We start from the raw sequence: 20,799 nt of genomic DNA on the forward strand, positions 1-20,799 counted from the left end.
GTACTCATGGGGAGGCACAGGTGAATTGAAGCCTATACAATAGTGACAGCTTTTACTAGACCCATGCACTTCAATTTTTGCTGCTAGATTAAAACAATAATTAAAGCATTGATTAATCTTCAACAAAAGTGGCAGCCTTTCATGTTGCTGCCTGGAGGAATGTTAAGACACAGATTATTTTTAGAAGGAGGATTTTTATGCAGTTGATCATTTTGATATACCTGCCAGATTTTCTATAGGGATATATTGATATCAAACCATCAAAAAGTTACTTAGAATGTTATTTTCCCTACAAGCCTTCAGTCATGAACAAGGTGTTAATTTGGAGAAGCATTTCAATCCTTTTACTCATGTACCATACGTACTGCAATGTAAGAGGAAGGCTGAAAATCAACTGAAGCTATGTAGATCTTTCTTTGTTGGAATTTATGGTTCTGCAGCTATCCATATTTAAAAATCCTGGTGACTTTGGGTTAGAAATTGGTATGTGCTGCTCTTATTTGTGGGTTTAAAATAGGTGCAAAGCTGACCTATTTATCAGTGGATTGGCTTGTACCCAATTTGCACAGACATTTTGCCCACTTCTAAATTTGTAGAGTCTACTTTTTTTTGCAACCGGCAGCTGCCTAAAACAGGCAGTAGGCTTCATGCACATGTTACATTTTTTTAGTCATTTTCTGGATGTATCTGTTGCTGGCAAGGCTGACTTTTATTGCCCTTGAGAAGGTGGTGGTGGACTTTCATTTTGAACTGATGCAGTCCATGTGGTGAAGGTGCTCCCACGAATGCTGTTAAGTAGAAAGTTTCAGGATTTTGACCCAGCCTAACCCCCGTTGAAGGAGCTCTCTGCAAAATTTGTCTCTGACGGTGGTGGGGCGGGGGGTGCGGTTAGTGGGGCAGGGATTATTTTTTCTATAAAAGCAGGAGAAGCTGGACTGCTCCCCTGACTGCACATGTGGTGCAATCGCACCCACTCTCCCTTTAGCCTTTTCCAACCCTCCTTTTAGGAATTACTTTTGGGCCGCTGCCACTGAGTCAAACATTTCTGCTTTCGTGTTCTACACTCATGACCCAGAATATGCAAGTTGCCTGTGGGGACACTACAGGTGGCAGCAGCTTGTAAACAAAATTCTAATGCATAATTTCATGCCAATCTTGGGCCTCTTGTTTTGGGCACATGTTACCTCCACAGCACTGAGTTTAGGCCCAGACAAAATTCTACCTGTTTATTTCTAGCACTGTAGAATTGGTAAAGTGCAGGCGGTGGAGGTAAGAAAGAGGGAGACAGGTTTAAACTACTGGAGACCACTACTCTTCAATAATGCAATGGTTATGTTGCTAGTTATGGGACTAAATAGTTACAACTGCTTGGAGTTTGCTCCTTTCTCTGGTGCAGGTGAGCCACAAGTCATCTGCGTTTGTCCCAATCTCAACATCACATAATGGTGCACGACATCCTTTTTTACTCCAAATTACCACTTTTTTAATTAGTTGTGTTGGGAGGGATGTGGACAAAATATTGCAATTTATTGCAAAGCTTCCAAAATTTTCCATTGCAGATCTGTCTATTAAGTTTGTTTTTTAAATAGCAGTATGTGGGCCTTTTGTCTGGCCTTATAACAAATAGTAAAACTGACTCCAATTCAGAATATGTTCTGTTTAAATTCAAATCTGAATGCTTATTTGAACATGATTCTTCTCAGCTGGCTTTGTTAACTATTGTGATAACTTAACAGCTATAGGGTGTTCTATTTTGAGATGGGAAAATTACTGGGAAAATTTTGCCCTGTTCTGGAAACATTTATCTTGTTTAAAATAACAAGGTGCCACAGTCCTCCTGTGATCATTCCCTTTCTTTCCCAACAATCTCTGGCAGTCCATCCAGCAGTAATATCTTTTAACAATCCCGATTGGGCAGCTTACGCTGTTGTGGTACACCTCTCAGTCCAGTCTGTGGTTAAAGCCAAATTTGTCGCAGTATGAGAACCCCTAACAAATCCCATACGACTGACTCTTTACGGTGTGATAAAATAATAATTTCTCTCAGAGCTGCCAAACTTGGCACCAACCCATGATGGACATTTTAGCAGACCTGTCCCTTTGGTAAAAGATGTTTTTATTTGACATAATACAAATAATGTGTACAGGACAATGCTCCTCCTCCAAATTATACTTTCTTCACTCAGAGGGTGATGAATCTATGGAATTCTCTACCCCAGAAGACTGTGGAGGCAATAGATTTCCTAATACCACCAGAAAAATAAAGTTTAACTGGTCTTTGCTGTTTGTTGTACATTGCTGGCACTGAACATTTGTCACATTTGCTGACTTAACAGTGGTCATTCCACTTCAGAAGTGCTTAGGATCATACAGTGTCAGAGAACAGAAGCAGTCCATTTGGCTCATCAAGTTTACCCTGATATTTTTCTCCACGTAAGCCACTGGGTCTAGCAAGTTTGGCAGCTGGCGGTAGCAATTTTAATAGTAGCATCATATAGGGTCACAGTGATATGGGATTTGATGAGAATCCATTGCTGAGACACATCGCGAGCCTTAATCATGGATTAGACCAGAAGAGTACAAGCTGGCTAATCAGGTTTGCTAAAAGACAGTAGTAATGCTGGAGAGACTGCCACATCTTGTTGGAATCTCAGTCTACTTGCTCCCCATATTCTCTACTCTTCTTATTTTTCATTGAATATGTGACATGCTAAGGTTAAAATGGTATTAATTTGTCTTTAAGTTGAATTGTACTTATTTTTGTGGTGTTTGTGAAAGGATTACCATAGTTTCTGAACTTGTGTCCATTTTACCATTAACTCTCTTGCTACACAAGCTTGTTTTCGGCAGAGTCATCTAAGTTGTCCCAGCTGTTTGGCTGGAGTTGAGGAATTCAATTTAGGGGAGTTGTGAACTGACTGAACAGTTAATCTTGCTAGCAGGAGTTTCTTCTTTTGGGCCTCCTTATCTCGAGAGACAATGGATACGTGCCTGGAGGTGGTCAGTGGTTTGTGAAGCAGCGCCTGGAGTGGCTATAAAGGCCAATTCTAGAGTGACAGGCTTTTCCACAGGTGCTGCAGAGAAATTTGTTTGTCGGGGCTGTTGCACAGTTGGCTCTCCCCTTGCGCCTCTGTCTTTTTTCCTGCCAACTACTAAGTCTCTTCGACTCGCCACACTTTAGCCCCGCCTTTATGGCTGCCCGCCAGCTCTGGCGAATGCTGGCAACTGACTCCCACGACTTGTGATCAGTGTCACGTGACTTCATGTCGCGTTTGCAGATGTCTTTATAGCGGAGACATGGACGGCCGGTGGGTCTGATACCAGTGACGAGCTCGCTGTACTGTGTTGTGAACTGACCGAACAGCTAATCTTGCTAGCAGGAGTACCGCTGAGAATTAGCACTTGCCTCTCCTTTGGATATGGTGATGATATAACATAACTTTCTTTTTGCGTGGCTTGTTGAAATTAGAGTTGGAGTAGCACTGCATCTCAACTGTGATTTACTCACAACCTCCCTATTATTTCCAGGCATGTTTCCTGTGATAAATCACCTAACCTTCAATGATGGTTTTCCACAGCTTCTGCTTTCTGATTGTCCCATGCATCACCTTGCCTAGTGATATCCACAGGATCCTGACCTAAAATAAAATTACAGTATTTCCAGAAGATTTCCCACTATATCCCTCCCCCACCCAACTCCTGCCCCTACTGCGATAGTGGATTATTATTCTACCATCTGGGCAACAAATTTCAGTCTGAAAAATGTAAAAAGGTTATTTATTGTTTAAAAACAGCTTTAAAAAGTATGAAGTGAATTGACTATTCAGTGCAAGCTGGTATGAAGTCAATAAATATTGAACTCACAGGCTGACCTTTGCAGTCTTTGAGTAAGGTCGCTTGTGGTTTGTGAGGTCAGGTCACTTGTTGAATATTTATAGGCTTTAATGAGTTTCCACTGTGCCACTGCAGTGTTACTACACTTTCATTAGTTGGTGGATCTGGTACAGGCTGCTTGTGTTCCAGTTGAAAGCTCTTGCAGGTGAACACATTGGTAGCATAAGATGTTTGTTTGAGCCCCAGAGCTTACTGTCACATTACGCCAAGTACAGAAAGTGACTCGCTGAACTGGAACATCTTACTCTAAGGAAACAGATGACCAAATGTTGCTGCTGTCTTTCTCGTGACTATGTTCCCAGTGTCATTCCTGTACAGAACATTAAGTGGTACATTTTATTTCTATTGTTGAAAATCCTGAGTGTTTAGGCATTGGCCAATAAGAAGTATCAAAAAAGAATCTGTATAACCAACAAGTAGTCTTGTGAAACTGCCGTATTTTATTAAATATCAGGGTGACTGCCAGGTGATGCTTGCATTTTTGGATGTGTTTGTAAATCTACATGAGCATTAGTAACCATGGCAACACCACATGCACAAGCTCTCATTATCCAGGCAGCATCTGTAAGGCATTTTGTCTTCGTGGATAATGATTCCACTCCCAAATTTTATTTTTAAAATAATGATGGAGTTGCTGTATCCTGAGCATGTGCAGTGTCTTTCCCATGCTGCTCATGCAAATGCAACCGGATGCAAACTGAAGCTATTTTCTCATATCGATCAACAGCAGCTATATTCTCCATTCTTCTACAGTGATGGGCATTAAAGAGAAAAAATGGAAGCTCTTGCATTTATTATCATGTCTCAAAGCGCTTCATATCAAACGACTTTCTTAAAGTGAATTATTGTAATGTAAATGAACATGGCAACCATTTTGCAGATAGCAAGGTTCCATAAACCATTGGAGAAATTTTCCTGCCATCTGCTGCAAAAAGATCATGTGAGATCAATGTAATTGTTCCAACTCAAATAACAAATATTGCAAAAAACAACATAAAGAACCTGCAAATGATGAACTGGAACAGGTACAAAGTCAACATTATTCATAAAGCTGGGTGGCACTATGAAGAGGTGGTTCATCGCCTTGTGACGTGTTGGCAGTCATCTAAGCGCCAGACACAAAAATAAATACAAAGTATCTTATTTTAACTGGCATACCACGGTGACATAGCGGTATTATAAAAAAATTTGGTCAACAAGTTTTTCAGTATTACATAGCAATGCAATATGATGAACATTGAAGTCATTCAAAATTACGCAGCAACACGGTGCATGCAAGACATGTCACAGAGTGATCAAACTATGTTGCTTTTGTGACTCTTTCTGGAATTCCATTCGAAAGACAGAGAATTAGTATTGATAAGTCAAATTTAAGTATTAAAAAGAAATTAACCAATTGATTTCTTTGACACGATGTATTCAGACCTGTTCAGGAAGGTTTAAAAGATTTAAATAACTTGGCAGTTATGCTTAAATTTGAATTCAGCAGTTGTCAGACAAATCTTTAAAGAGCTTGCGAAGATTTAGCAGTCAAAGTGGCTCTTTAGTTCTTGTTCAATAGACCGAATGAAGAAAGGGTTCACATTCTGTGTTTCTCTATAAGTGAATCTAATGTAAGTGCATCTTCTTGAACAACTGAACACTACTGGTGTTTGAAGACTTGGATGAAACTGTGAACTGTTCATTTTCTTTCCTTTATTGAGGGAATGGACATCAGATGCAAGAAGGGAAAAAGCAAAGCTAGAAATATCTACAATAAAACGCAGACAGCACTCAAGTAGCATGGCATTTAGAAAAATAGAGCCATTCATAGAGGTACTGGAAATTTTCTAAATAGATATTGTATTTGCATTCATTCTGAATTTAGAGTTTTAATGTTTAGGTTTGCCAGAGAATACCAACGGAAGGCATCAAATGATCTGATGGACATGTAAAATTTAAAAAAACAGTACGCCAAATGAGGCACTCAGAGTATCTTCATCAGATTAGTTTAGTGTCTGACTTTATAAATTAAATCTTTGAGGTGTGAGACATCTAGAGCCTCATTGCCATTCATTTGGACTTGTTTTCTTTAGAAAGGCATGGGAGAGATTTTCCTCAGCTGTAATTAGGAAATGCTGAGTCCCCAGGCACAGCAAAGAGGAAAAGGGGTTGGAGACTCATTGGCCTCGATATTAACACCCCATGACAGTCAGGTGAAGGTCGGAGGCTAAAAGTGAAAAATCGGGGAACTCGTCTTCAACCCACTGCTTAAAAGCCAATTGCCATTTTTACAGTGGCAAGTATTCAAGGTGCCAGAGTGTCCTGCAGTGGAAAGGTGGATCCTCATTAAGATATTTAAATGGGGCTCCCACGGTGCTTTGGGAGCCTGATTTAAAATTGACTGGTCGGGTTGAGGGGGGTGGGGGTCAGGAAACCTGGCAGTGAAAGGAAGGCAGGAGCTGCTGACTACACAGTGCCTTTTATAGCAGTGCCAGGAGGAGGTGGAATGCTGCCTCTGTCCCCTTATGGAAGCCTTTGGCCATGCCCACTCACTAATCACAGCCACTCTCTCACCCCTGCCGTGATTGCAGACCTCCTTCACCACCGCCCCGTCCCCATCCCCCCCAAGTCCCGATGTTCTGTCTTTTTACCCTGTTGTAATGTCGTCTCTTCACCCCTACCAAGGCTTGATGCCTCGCTCTGTATGCCAGTATCGCGTCTGACCTTCACCCCCACCCCCCCCCCCCCCGCCCCCCTCCGATTGCTGACAACCATCCCCAAGGAACCATGGCTGCGGAGTCCTCCCATTGGCATGCAGCTGTTCAACAGGAAATGGAAGAAAGAAATCATAATGAAGTTCTGCTGTTAAATTCAGCAGGAGCTCTGCGTTACCAGCCATGCCAGATTCTGTGGCCATTTTTGCTCTTGCTCACGCTATCCTTGCTTTTTGGTAAATAACAGGGTCATTATGTCAGATTTCCACACTCACTACACAGGTCTCAAATTTAGAGTCATGGAGTCATTTGTGGAACAGAAGAAGGCCATTCGGCCCATCTGGTTCATGCCAGCTTTCTACGGAGCTATCCAGTCAGTCCCACTCCCTTGCTCACTCCCTGCAGCCCTGCAAGTTTATTTCCTTCAAGTGACCATCCAATTTCTGTTTGAAGTCATTGATTGTCTCCACTTACACCACCCTTGTGGGCAGCGAGTTCCAGGTCATTTCCACCCACTGCATTAAAAAGTTCTTCCTCATATTCCCCCTGCATCTCTTACCCAAAAACTTCAATCTGTGAGCCTTAGTCCTTGTACCATTAGTTAATGAGAACAGTTTTTCCTTGTCTAACATATCTAAGCCTGTCATAAACTTGTACACTTCTATTAAATTTCCCCTCAATCACCTTTGGTCCAAGAACAAGTGGAGCTTTTCCAACCTAACCTTGTAACTAAAATCCCCCATCCCTGGAACCATTCTAATAAATCTCCTCTGCATCCTCTCAAGGACCATGGGGAGGGGGTGGTCGGGGGACTCCAATTAAGCATAACTGGGCTCACATCTGGAATAGGTGGAGGCCCAGCATTGGAAATAAAATGAGACAGGAGGGACTGCTCCCATCTTAATTCCTCTGTCCATCCAAGAGGCACCCAATAAAGGACACCTGAAATAAGGGTCTTTGTCGGGTCCTTCTTGGATCATAGGGTTTGTGGGGGAAGGAATGGGTGATGGGGGAGAGGGCTGGGAGCAACCCAACAATGGCAAGTAGCTGCTGACATGCACTCTTTTTCTTCTCAGCTTGGTCTTCACAGCCTAAAGGTTCCAAGGTTGACGGTCAGATGCACTCCTGTTTATGTCATACTTCCTCTCCTACTTATCCCCACATTCCCAGCACAAGGCTCTGCTCTGATAATGACCTGGGCATTTCCTCCTCGGGTACACTGGGTTGAATTTTATGAGGCCTCCGGCGCCAGGGATCGTGGTGGGGGGTTCGGAGTTCCGAAGCGTGACACTGATGGGGAGGGGGGAGGAGTGAAATTCTCAGGGTGGGGTCAAAAGAGCGATTAAAATTGTTTCATTTGCTGAGGGGATGGTGGGAAGGGGTTGAAGGGCAAAGATTATGCAGTTTAGGGGTGGAAGGTCGGGACCAGCAAAAATAGTTTTTTGTGAGGGAAGGTGAAATAAATATATTGTTTGATCATTTGTGGGGGGGGGGAGGGGTGGAGGAGGGGCTTAAGTGTTTTTGTTGACATAAAAGGTGATGTCCTTTAAAAGTTTGAAATCATCTGTCAGGGCTTGAAGCCCTTTAAAAATGGTGCTGGCTCATGCATGGTGGCACTGGACGCCGTTGCCAGCGTCGCAGTGGCTGCCCCCTCTGTCATCAGGGGCGGCCGTTCCACCCCCTTCATTTAAATGAGCCCCTGCGTGAAATATCGCCGGGACTCAGCGACGGCGCATCTGTGCCTGAAGACCACCGACAGCAGAGCGCGCCACCACGAATTGTGGCTCACTCATAAATTTCAGCCCAGCGTGTCCATCTGGTACAGGAGGCAGAGAGACAATAAATTTGACCTGAAAAAGCCCAGTGCTGCTTTGAATTTTTCTTCATACTTTCTTTGATAGTAATTATGCAGATCAGGGTAGTGGTTAAATGCGGTGAATTAATGAATATAGTGGGTCTGAGTTGTTCAATTGCAAAATTAATATCATGAAGGTAAATGACATTTGATTTTAATGCTTTCCTCTTGAGCCCACTTTGTAGCTGCAGGCTTTGAATCAGCTGTTGTTATGCTGATTCTCATGCATAATACATTAAACCCATATGGCCATTTGTGGTGGCAGGATTCCACGAGTAAGAATGATCCTGTGATTCTTGCTGTGTGGAGGTGAGATAAGAAACAAAACCAGAAGAGAACGAGCAGTCTGGACACTATCAGACTGCGATAGAAGCTATAGTTAAGTGTCTCAGCAAAGCTTTGCCTAATGTGAAAGTTGCTTTCTGTTTCCCTCCTTGGCCATTTGTCTATATGAGGAAGAAGTTGCATCTTCTACTTGAAATCTTGTGGAAACCCAATTGTGCTTTGTGTTACATCGGACTGTTTGAAATGTTAAAGCAAAAGTGTTACGACCAGGTGAGAAAGGTATCTAGGGGTCCCTCTCAGCCTTTGCCTGGTCTTACTGTAACAGGGTTTAATTTTAAACACACCATATTTTGAGCTCCCCCTTGGTGAATCCTTGTTCACCGCCTTCCAATTATAAGGCAAAGAAATGAGCACAAACAGGCTTTCTTGGGTTTAAAGAAGAAAGGTGAAATTTATTAAAACTTAAACTAAAAGCTCGAATAATTTGGTAAACGTCTACGGATACACGTCACGCCTCATGCTAGCATGCATACGTGATACGCACATGCAAATAGAGACAGAAAAGAGCAGAAGAAAAATAAAGTGGAAAGGTTTGAGGCAATATCTGAAGAGTTTTTTGTTACAGGTCTTCGAGCTCACTGTAGAGTCCTTGCTTGTAGGTAATTCTTGCTTTTCGTTGGGGCCCTGTATTCTTCTTCACTGTAGGAGACTTTTCTCTCTCGGGGTTCATGTGTCTTCAATGGATTCCTAAGCTGGTGAGAAAGAGGTGGGAGCAGACAGGAGGAGAGGAGTTCTACTTCAGTCCAGGAGCCAAGAGCTTTCTGTCAGTTCAAACACTGTGTCTACAATTTAAAACTTCCCAAGTTGGCCAGCAGGGTGGTCACGTGACTGACTGGTTTGACCGGGTCTGTTCTGTGTATTATAAAAGCAAAATACTGCGGATGCTGGAAATCTGAAATAAAAACAAGAAATGCTGGAACCACTCAGCAGATCTGGCAGCATCTGTGGAAAGAGAAGCAGAGTTAACGTTTCGGGTCAGTGACCCTTCTTCGGAGCTAGCAAATATTAGAAATGTCAAAGGTTATAAGCAAGTGAGCCGGGGGTGGGGCAAGAGATAACAAAGGAGAAGGTGTAGATTGGACAAGGCCACATAGCTGACCAAGAGGTCATGGAGCAAAGGCAAACAATATGTTAATGGTATGTTGAAAGACAAAGCATTTGTACAGATAAGGTGTTAACGAACTGAAGATTGAACAGCAGATTGTACAAACATGAAAAAAAACAGTGGGTAAGCAAACTGAACAAACGGCAATGAAATGAACAAAAGAAAAAAATTATAAAAAATGTAAAAAAGAAAAATTAACTAAAAATAAAAGTAAAATGGGGGACCCGTCATGCTCTGAAATTATTGAACTCAATGTTCAGTCCGGCAGGCTGTAGTGTGCCTAATCGGAAAATGAGATGCTGTTCCTCGAGCTTGCGTTGATGTTCAGTGGAACACTGCAGCAAGCCCAGGATAGAGATGTGAGCATGAGAGCAGGGGGGAGTGTTGAAATGGCAAGCAACCGGAAGCTCAGGGTCCTGCTTGCAGACTGAGCGGAGATGTTCTACAAAGCGGTCACCCAATCTGCATTTGGTCTCCCCAATGTAGAGGAGACCACATTGTGAGCAGCGAATACAGTATACTACATTGAAAGAAGTACAAATAAATCGCTGCTTCACCTGAAAGGAGTGTTTGGGGCCTGGGATAGTGAGGAGAGAGGAGGTAAATGGGCAGGTATTACACCTCCTGCGATTGCATGGGACGGGGATGAGGTGGTGGGGGTAATGGAGGAGTGGACCAGGGTGTCGCGGAGGGAACGATCCCTTTGGAATGCTGACAGGGGAAGGGAGGGGAAGATGCGTTTGGTAGTGTACTGTTCTGTGTATTGTATGGGAGCAGGGGATAGCTCCTTGTTTTCAACACCACCTGCCAGTATGCAAAAATGTCTTTCCGGCAAGGGGCCTGGCAATTCCTTATAACAGAGGCCTTCTCTTCCCAGCAACAATTTGAAATTTAATGTGCATGTGGTGAAATTAATGTTCCTCATTCTTGGCAAGTGGGGGGCCTGCATGACAAAAAGCAACAATAACATGTACTGTCAATGGTGGTGATCATTGTCTTTACTCTGCTGCTAGGTTTTGTGTTTACCTTTGGGACGATTTTTTTTTGCGTAGATGAAACTTGCAAACGAGTAATGTAATTCATATCCAAAGTCCTATCATTTTAAATGCTGCAAAAGTAACTAGGCATGAGAAACAATTAACAGCATATTGTATATGATGATGTCATTTGCAACAGATTTCTACTTGTGAGCTCGTTTGAAAAGTCAATATATAATTTTTTTTCAGTGTTCTGAAATCCAAGGTTTTGGCTTCTAACAGATCACTCTTGAATTCTACAAATCTGTCTGATCTATGTGTGGCTGAATTGTATGTCTTTCTTTAGCAATTTGATATCTACGTTTTATTTGAATAAAAAAAAATTACACCGCTAACATGAAACAGTAGTGAAACACAAATTCAGCAGGCACATCCAGTAACGCAAGTTCTTAAATCCTAAACAAAAGATGGTTGCATTTGTTTGTACTTTAGTTGACAGAGCAACTGCCAGAGACAAAAACAACTACAGCAAGGACAAATGCCTCATGAATTTAACTGGGGACTGATGGGAGATGGCTGCCCATTGGTTGCACTTGTCTGCATCAGAAGAATTTTTTTGCGGCAGTTTTATTTTCTGATGGTTTGAGGATAAAATGCTGCATGGAAGAGAGCACAACATATATTTTTTGTGAAGAGGGTGTGTGATAGGACTTCCGAGGAAGGGGAAAAGACCAGGGTTCTTTTGCCTCGAATGATCTTTTATGCCAGCTGGTCTCTGAGGAAGGTTGATGACAGTCATGGGATACTCACAATCTGTAAGGGCTAATTATTACAAGGATGAAATCAAAATAGCAATTTGACTACTCAGTTTTGATTTCTTTTTGTTTTCTTGCAGGTGATTAAAAGGCTTATTAGAAAACAGTAGCGATCGTGCAATATAAGATTAAGATGGCTAATCAAAAGTGGCTGTAAATTGAAAGCACAAGGTAAAATGATCAGCAATAAAAGACATTATCTAGTTGTTGTTACCATCATGAAGCTGAAGCATTTATCATCGTTGAGTTAGGAGCCAAGTGCAGGTGCACTAAGTGGTAAAACTCCTTTTAAATGATGCTTTGTTAAAAAATTTAAATGTCCTCATTATTATGCAATTAACATATCTTTTACTGGGATGCTTAGTATGGAACTCATTTGCAAGCATTCTCTGGAATTTGGGGTCCTGAAGCAAATTTTCCATCTGTGCAGCACTTGAAACAGAGACCATTCCATGACTTTAACAAGAGAGACAGCTGTGAAAGCAAACCTTTGCAGTGGAGGTCACTTGGATAAGTTGATGTTTTAAATGTTTGAAGCTACAGACATGATCACTTTGTTTTCTTTTTTGCTTTGGTTTTTTCTTTTAAAGGAAATAAGTAGAGAGCAGCAAGCTTGTTCCCCTACAAAATAATTTTCCATTCCCAGCTGACCCAGTACTGTAATACAATACAATTTGTTTTACATCTAAAGACACTGACCCAGTGTAGTCGAGTGCTAAGTTATGGACCTCACTTTTCCACAGCTGTATTTGGACACCTACCAGAAATACAGATATAAGTTATGATTCAAAAATGTATTTAGAAAGGTGCAATTTTATACATGGAATAACCGGATGGTTTAGAACAGTTTAGAAGATCATGTGTTTATCTAGATAAATTCTTGCACTGTACAAAGATGATTATTAATGGTTTCATGTTTGCAATTACTAAGAATCGGGCCACACTACAAAATCATGCAGTTAAACTTTATTGTTTGTACATTGCACTGATAGAGTTAACAGTAGTTGTATGTGAAGGAGTGCTATTTATTCCCTATAAAGTTAGTATTTTTCATTGAAATCATTCCATCAGCTGGCTACACTCTACTCCTAGGCCTGACATAATACTGCAATCTGATGTATGTATTATAAATACAGCATTACAGAAGAGATTAAGTGGCTGAACAAATGCCACAAACATATCTACAATGATCATTATGCCAGCTTAGCTTGTAGAACGCTGACCATTGAGCTAGAAGATTGTGGATTCTAGGACTTGAGCATATGGATACATAAAAAGACATACTTCTAGTTAAATGTAACCATTTGGGTGTGTATGGTCGGAGGTAGGGAGAAAGAAGGGTTAAAATACCCCTTAAACTGCAGGTTAGTTGTAGCTTTGAAAATTTTCCTCGATTAGTTTGTGAAAGTTAATATTTATTTGAAATCTTTTATTTCTTAGCAGGTGCTAAACAAACTTGAGTAGGTTATTCACTCCGTAGATCTTGTTCTGCCATTCCAGTAGATCATGGCTGATCTGTACCTCAACTCCATTTAGCCATCTATGACCAATATTACTGATACACTCATCTACGACAAATATATTGGGGGAAAAATATGTTTACGGCACTGCACAGACTACGTTGATTCCACAGGGGCAGGCCGGTGTTCTTCAATGATATCAATGAGGAATGGTGTACAGCTAGCAGCCAGCAGCACCCTGTATCCTCGAGGAATCAATGCAGTCAGTGTAGTGCCACTTGAAACAGCGAACATACTTTTCTCCCCCTCTGTTGATCTCAATCTTGAAAATTTGAATTGCCCTAGCATTCATAGCCTTTTAGAGAGCTAGTTTCAGATTCCCACTTCTCTTGTGTGAAAAAGCACTTACTTATTTTGCTCTTGAAGGCCTGGCATTAATTGTAAGTTTGTGCTCCATTGTTCTGGATTTCTGTATACCAGGGTTGTCCAACCTTTTCACGTGGGGGGCAACATTACAATTTTTGTCTTACATGGGGGGCCAGTGAGAAACTTTCAGAAAAATAAAGGCATTAAAATTTATCTTACTATTCATGAAAATAGCAACAAATGTACATTGTTGTGCAGAAGCTTTAAATGAGATTAGTTTATTGATTTACTTTCTTGATCTCTCTCTCTCACTCTCTATCCTTTCACTCTCACTCTCTGTCCCCTCACCCTCCCTCCCTCTCTGTCCCCTCCCTCTCCCTGTCTCTCTTCTCCCTCTCCCCGTCTCTCTGCTTCCCAATTCTTCCTGGACACCTGGTATCCAGGAACATTCATTGGCCAGATCTGCCCTTTTTTGAGCCAGGTTTCCGTTTTCGCCGCAACATCATATTTTCACGTGGCTGTCTGCGCCTGCAGCTCACCAACATTATTTGTCACACTCCACATATTCACATACGTGCACAGTAGACCTAATATACACCTTATTCCATTCCCTCTTACTCTAAACCCACCTAACTGTTTCCTACTCTGTGCACCTTGGTTTTCCTCTTCAATATTATCTTCTGGTCCCAAACCCCTGTCACTGTTTAAATCTCCCCAATAGCACTAGCAAATCGCCCCACAAGGACATTGGTCCCTGCTCTGTTCAGGTGCAACCCATCCGGCCTGTACAGGTCCCATCTCCCCCAGAACCAGTCCCAGTGTCTCAGGAATCTTATGCCCTTCCTGCTGCAACATCTCTGTTGCCACGCATCATCTGTTTTATCCTCCTGTTTCTATACTCACTTGTGCATGGTACTGGGAGTAATCCAGAGATTACTACCTTTGAGTTCTTGCTTGCTAGTTTCTTTCCTAGCTCCCTAAACTCTGCCTGCAGGACCCCATCTCTCTTTCTACCTATGTCATTGATATGGACTATGACCGCTGGCTGTTCACACTCCACATGTCCCCCACCCCACCAGAGTGCTGTGCAGCCGCTTAGTGACACCTTTGACCCTGGGACCAGGGAGGCAACATACCATCCTGGATTCCCATCTGCAGCCGCAAAAACACCTGCCTGTTCCTCTAACTATTGAATCCCCTTTCACTATTGCTTTTCCAATCTTCCTCGTGCCACCCTGTTGTGCCATGGACTAGGTTCTGGCTGCACACCCCAGAGGAACCATCATTCTCACCTGTACTCGGAAGGGAATACTGTTGGAGAGTGAGACTCCTGCACTACGTGCCTGGTCTTCCTTGACTGTCTGGCTATCACCCATTCTCTCTGCTTGCATACCCTTAAGTTGCGGGGTGACCACATCTAGAAATGGGCTAACGTGCTATCCATGAAACACTCAGCCTTGCGAATGTACCACAGTGACTCCAGCTGCTCCTCAGTCTCCGAAACCTGGAGCTCAAGCTGCTGCCGCTGACTACACTACCTGGACGTGTGATTATCTGGGACGTGAGAATTGTCTTGGAGTTCCCACCTGGAACAGGATGGGCATTCCACAGGACTGTGCTACCCTGCGATGCCGCTATTTATTAGACTATTAAACTTAAGTCTTAAATAACTAAAGATTCGCCAGCTACTCACCAATCAGCTGCTTCTCTGGTGCTGGTGTCACTTTATTTTATCGGGAGGTTTACTGAAATGTTTCCATGGATCCAAATGACCCCATACTTCCTCACAGTGAACTCCATCTGCGTAATTTTGCACACTCACTTAATCAGAGAATGAAAAATAGGTTTGCTATGCTAAACATTGTGCTTCTTTCTTCTTTCACGTTAGTTGGTGTGCAGAATGATAATGGGATTTTTATTCTATCATCATGCCAAGAAAGCTTTTAGATCTTTGGAATGAGCCACTGTGGTACATTCGCAAGGGGTCGTAAAATTCCAGCCATGAGTTTAAATCCCATCATGACAGCTGGGGAATTTAAAATTTGGTTAGTTACTTAAATATAAATCTGGAATAAAATGCTAGTATCATTAATGGTGACTGTGAAACTACTGGTTTGTCATTAAAATCCCATCTGGTTCATTAATGTCATTAGGGAAGGAAATCTGCTGTTCTTACCCAATCTGACCTATACCTGACTCCAGACCCACAGCCAATATGCTTGACTCTTAACTGCTCTCTGAAACGGCCTACCAAGCCACTCAGTTGCATCAAAACTGCTAGGGATGGGCAAAAAATACTGGCCTTGCCAGTGACACCCATATCTTATGAATGAACTTTTGAAAAAACTCCCCTGACACTTTCGATTATGCTGTAGCCCTGGTCGTGTTCGAGAATGTTGAATTAGTTCATTACAGGGTTACTTCAGCCATACAAAAAATGTATCCTTACCTTCACCCATTGAAAATGAATGAGATGCAGACAAAGGAGTTACAGGACACTAGGGGTGATTTTACACTTATGCCTGAACTGGTGTGAGGCCTGCAAAGCAACTACATCACCTTCCTAAAGTCAGTGCCAGCTCAAACCATTTTTGGGTTCAGGCCTCATTTAAATGCCGGCAGCAATCTGCAGGGACTGTGTTGCTGCTCACCAATTGTGGAAAATTGGGTAGATCCCGTGTTGAACTGGCAGCCAGGTCCAGCTTGGAAACAAAACTAATCCCTGAAGGCTTCTTATAACCTCACAAATATTCTCCCAAATAAATTTTTCATCGCTTTTCCAGAGATATCTCCAGTGATCCCTTTTAAGTACAGCTGATAAAGGTAAGGCTCACTGAACACCTGATGCAAATCGATGGAGAATGCGCAGTTCACACTTCAACTATTGGTACCTGAAGACTTTGGGATCTTACAACTAGTATAGGATCCCAAATAACATATGTTATGCCTGCAAAAGGTGGGCAGGCTACTTGTTCATGTACAGGCCTACCTTAGCGTTTTGGGATCAATGAGGTGGTGGATGTGTCCACCTACTCCCCCCATTTCAACTGTTGACAGCCACTTTATAGGAGGAAAATAGAGAGTTGACAGTTGAATATCTCCTGCTAGATGTTCTTTCATGATATTACAGCCCCATTTGCTGCAGGATTGCCATTATGTGGAGGGAAAAGTTGCTCATATTCGGTAACTTTGTAAAATCACAGAAGTACCCTTGGCCAATGTTTGGCTGGAATATCTCAATTTTGCTGGTGTGCGAGAAATCATGGTCCATTTGCTGGTACCATTTGAGGCCTTGATTAGAGATGGTATTGATAGGGTTACTGTGAAGCAGCTTGGTTAAAAGGGCAAAATGGTGATACAAATAAGAACTGGTATTGTTAATCCAGCGCAGTTGGCTGTGCAATCAATAACAGAGTGGCCCAAGGTTCAGGACAACCTAGAGACTTCTAGGATACTTTATTTTTAAATATTGTGTTGGAATCCAGATCTGTTCTATTCCCTCAATTCTCAGCATTGGTTTATGTTGTTATCAAAGAAACACCTCTTTTATATAATTTGTCAGTAATTATAGCATACATTACCTTCCTATTAAACATACATTTAAAAATTGTATGACAAATACAAGCTTTCGTCAGAAATACCCTGATTTTTGCACAACAAAATTCATTGTTGTGTTTTGTTGGGAATGATGTGATCACTGAAACATGCTAAAGAGGTAAGGATCTACTAGAAATATTGACACACAGTACTGTTTAGGGAAACCTGAAGCAGTAGCAACTGCACACCCTGAATTGCTATATCAAAACAGGTAACTGGAAAATACAGAAATGTTGGTCCAACAGAATTTTCTTTTAAAGGGACTCAGCAGTTTTTCTTGACACATCAGAGATCAAAGTTATTAATAATTCATTCTTCTCTGCTCCTGGAAAGGAATTAAAGGTTTTTGATGTTCCATTCATCTAATTCTGTCTGGTGACTAGTGTGACCCTATACCGTTTATAGAGCAAATAGAATTAGCCATATCGGAAGTAGTTATGTTCTTGTCAAGATTTACGTGGCTATGTGATCATTTCAGGTTGTTTATGTAAAAGCTTAGCAAAGTCAAAATATATTGAAAGGTGCTGAAGCAGAAGCATATTATTTGTAATAGAAAAAATGAAATAGAAATGTGGTTAATTTGATTGATGTTATTGGAAAACATCGCGCTATCAGTTTCACAGCTGACGGGTGCTGCATGAGAGCGGTAACCACAGTTTCCCAAGTTGAGACTCAGGGTTTTCCGAGTTTTTTTTAAAAAGGCTGCCAAAAACCTGTATGAAGTTCAGAAGCGCTGTTGCCAATATCAGCAACTGTCAGCTGTGAAACCCAGCACGGGTTAAAATAAAACTGTCCAACCACAAAGAGAGGGGGGGCGTGGCAGAGAGAGAGAGGGGGGGCGTGGCAGAGAGAGAGAGGGGGTGGCGTGGCAGAGAGAGAGAGGGAGGGGGTGGCGTGGCAGAGAGAGGGAGGGGGTGGCGTGGCAGAGAGAGAGAGGGGGTGGCGTGGCAGAGAGAGAGAGGGGGTGGCGTGGCAGAGAGAGAGAGGGGGTGGCGTGGCAGAGAGAGAGAGGGGGTGGCGTGGCAGAGAGAGAGAGGGGGTGGCGTGGCAGAGAGAGAGAGGGGGTGGCGTGGCAGAGAGAGAGAGGGGGTGGCGTGGCAGAGAGAGAGAGGGGGTGGCGTGGCAGAGAGAGAGAGGGGGTGGCGTGGCAGAGAGAGAGAGGGGGGTGGCGTGGCAGAGAGAGAGAGGGGGTGGCGTGGCACAGAGAGAGGGGGGTGCGTGGCACAGAGAGAGGGGGGTGCGTGGCACAGAGAGAGGGGGGTGCGTGGCACAGAGAGAGGGGGGTGCGTGGCACAGAGAGAGGGGGGTGCGTGGCACAGAGAGAGGGGGGTGCGTGGCACAGAGAGAGGGGGGGGCGTGGCACAGAGAGAGGGGGGGGCGTGGCACAGAGAGAGGGGGGGGCGTGGCACAGAGAGAGGGGGGGGCGTGGCACAGAGAGAGAGGGGGGGGCGTGGCACAGAGAGAGAGGGGGGGGCGTGGCACAGAGAGAGAGGGGGGGGCGTGGCGCAGAGAGAGAGGGGGGGGGCGTGGCGCAGAGAGAGAGGGGGGGGCGTGGCGCAGAGAGAGAGGGGGGGGCGTGGCGCAGAGAGAGAGGGGGGGTGTGGCGCAGAGAGGGGGGGTGTGTGGCAGAGAGAGAGAGAGCGGGGGGTGTGGCAGAGAGAGAGAGAGACTGGAGGGTGTGGCAGAGATGGAGGGGGGGTGGTGTGGCAGAGATGGAGGGGGGGTTGTGGCAGAGAGAGAGAGGGGGGGTGTGGCAGAGAGAGGGTGGCAGAGAGAGAGGGGGGGTGTGGCAGAGAGAGGGTGTGGCAGAGAGAGGGTGTGGCAGAGAGGGGGGGGGGTGGCAGAGAGAGGGGGGTGTGTGGCAGAGAGAGGGGGTGTGGCAGAGAGAGGGGGGGGTGTGGCAGAGAGAGAGAGGGGGGGGTGTGCAGAGAGAGAGAGGGGGGGTGTGGCAGAGAGAGAGAGGGGGGGTGGGCAGAGAGAGAGAGGGGGGTGTGGCAGAGAGAGAGAGGGGGGGTGTGGCAGAGAGAGAGAGGGGGGGTGTGGCAGAGAGAGAGAGGGGGGGTGTGGCAGAGAGAGAGAGGAGGGGGGGTGTGGCAGAGAGAGAGAGGGGGGGTGTGGCAGAGAGAGAGAGGGGGGTGTGGCAGAGAGAGAGAGGGGGGTGTGGCAGAGAGAGAGAGGGGGGTGTGGCAGAGAGAGAGAGGGGGGTGTGGCAGAGAGAGAGAGGGGGGTGTGGCAGAGAGAGAGAGGGGGGTGTGGCAGAGAGAGAGAGGGGGGTGTGGCAGAGAGAGAGAGGGGGGTGTGGCAGTGAGAGAGAGGGGGGTGTGGCAGTGAGAGAGAGGGGGGTGTGCAGAGAGAGAGAGGGGGGTGTGGCAGAGAGAGAGAGGGGGGTGTGGCAGAGAGAGAGAGGGGGGGTGTGGCAGAGAGAGAGAGGGGGGTGTGGCAGAGAGAGAGAGGGGGGTTGTGGCAGAGAGAGAGAGGGGGGTGTGGCAGAGAGAGAGAGGGGGGTGTGGCAGAGAGAGAGAGGGGGGTGTGGCAGAGAGAGAGAGGGGGGTGTGGCAGAGAGAGAGAGGGGGGTGTGGCAGAGAGAGAGAGGGAGGTGTGGCAGAGAGAGAGAGAGGAGGGTGTGGCAGAGAGAGAGAGAGGAGGGTGTGGCAGAGAGAGAGAGGGGGGGGTGTGGATGAGGAGAGAGGGGGGGGGATGTGGCAGAGAGAGAGGGGGGGGGATGTGGCAGAGAGAGAGTGGGGGGGTGTGGCAGAGAGAGAGGGGGGGGTGTGGCAGAGAGAGAGAGGGGGGGGTGTGGCAGAGAGAGAGAGGGGGGGGGTGTGGCAGAGAGAGAGAGGAGGGGTGTGGCAGAGAGAGAGAGGGGAGGGTGTGGCAGAGAGAGAGAGGGGGGGTGTGGCAGAGAGAGAGAGGGGGGGTTGTGGCAGAGAGAGAGAGGGGGGGTTGTGGCAGAGAGAGAGAGGGGGGGTTGTGGCAGAGAGAGAGAGGGGGGGGGTGTGGCAGAGAGAGAGAGGGGGGGGGTGTGGCAGAGAGAGAGAGGGGGGGGTGTGGCAGAGAGAGAGAGGGGGGGGTGTGGCAGAGAGAGAGAGGGGGGGGTGTGGCAGAGAGAGAGAGGGGGGGGGATGTGGCAGAGAGAGAGAGGGGGGGGGGATGTGGCAGAGAGCGAGAGGGGGGGGGGGTGTGGCAGAGAGCGAGAGGGGGGGATGTGGCAGAGAGAGAGAGGGGGGTGTGTGGCAGAGAGAGAGAGGGGGGGGGATGTGGCAGAGAGAGAGAGGGGGGGGGGATGTGGCAGAGAGCGAGAGGGGGGGGGATGTGGCAGAGAGAGAGAGGGGGGGGATGTGGCAGAGAGAGAGAGGGGGGGGGATGTGGCAGAGAGAGAGAGGGGGGGGATGTGGCAGAGAGAGAGAGGGGGGGGATGTGGCAGAGAGAGAGAGGGGGGGGCATGTGGCAGAGAGAGAGAGGGGGGGGGATGTGGCAGAGAGAGAGAGGGGGGGGGATGTGGCAGAGAGAGAGAGGGGGGGGGATGTGGCAGAGAGAGAGAGGGGGGGGGATGTGGCAGAGAGAGAGAGGGGGGGGATGTGGCAGAGAGAGAGAGGGGGGGGATGTGGCAGAGAGAGAGAGGGGGGGGATGTGGCAGAGAGAGAGAGGGGGGGGAATGTGGCAGAGAGAGAGGGGGGGATGTGGCAGAA

General features: G+C 45.5%; 1 long non-coding RNA gene across 1 annotated transcript in view; it reads left to right on the forward strand.

Moving 5' to 3' along the window:
• LOC137369103 (uncharacterized) overlaps window positions 1–20,799 on the forward strand; it is a 58,537-nt gene that overhangs the window by 14,302 nt on the left and 23,436 nt on the right. The window contains exon 2 of the long non-coding RNA XR_010974872.1: window positions 11,768–11,858. This is a non-coding gene — a long non-coding RNA (uncharacterized lncRNA). The remainder of the gene's footprint in view (window positions 1–11,767; window positions 11,859–20,799) is intronic.

The sequence above is a fragment of the Heterodontus francisci genome, chromosome 4 (assembly GCF_036365525.1).
Source record: "Heterodontus francisci isolate sHetFra1 chromosome 4, sHetFra1.hap1, whole genome shotgun sequence".
In the NCBI taxonomy this organism is placed as follows: Eukaryota; Metazoa; Chordata; class Chondrichthyes; order Heterodontiformes; family Heterodontidae; genus Heterodontus; species Heterodontus francisci.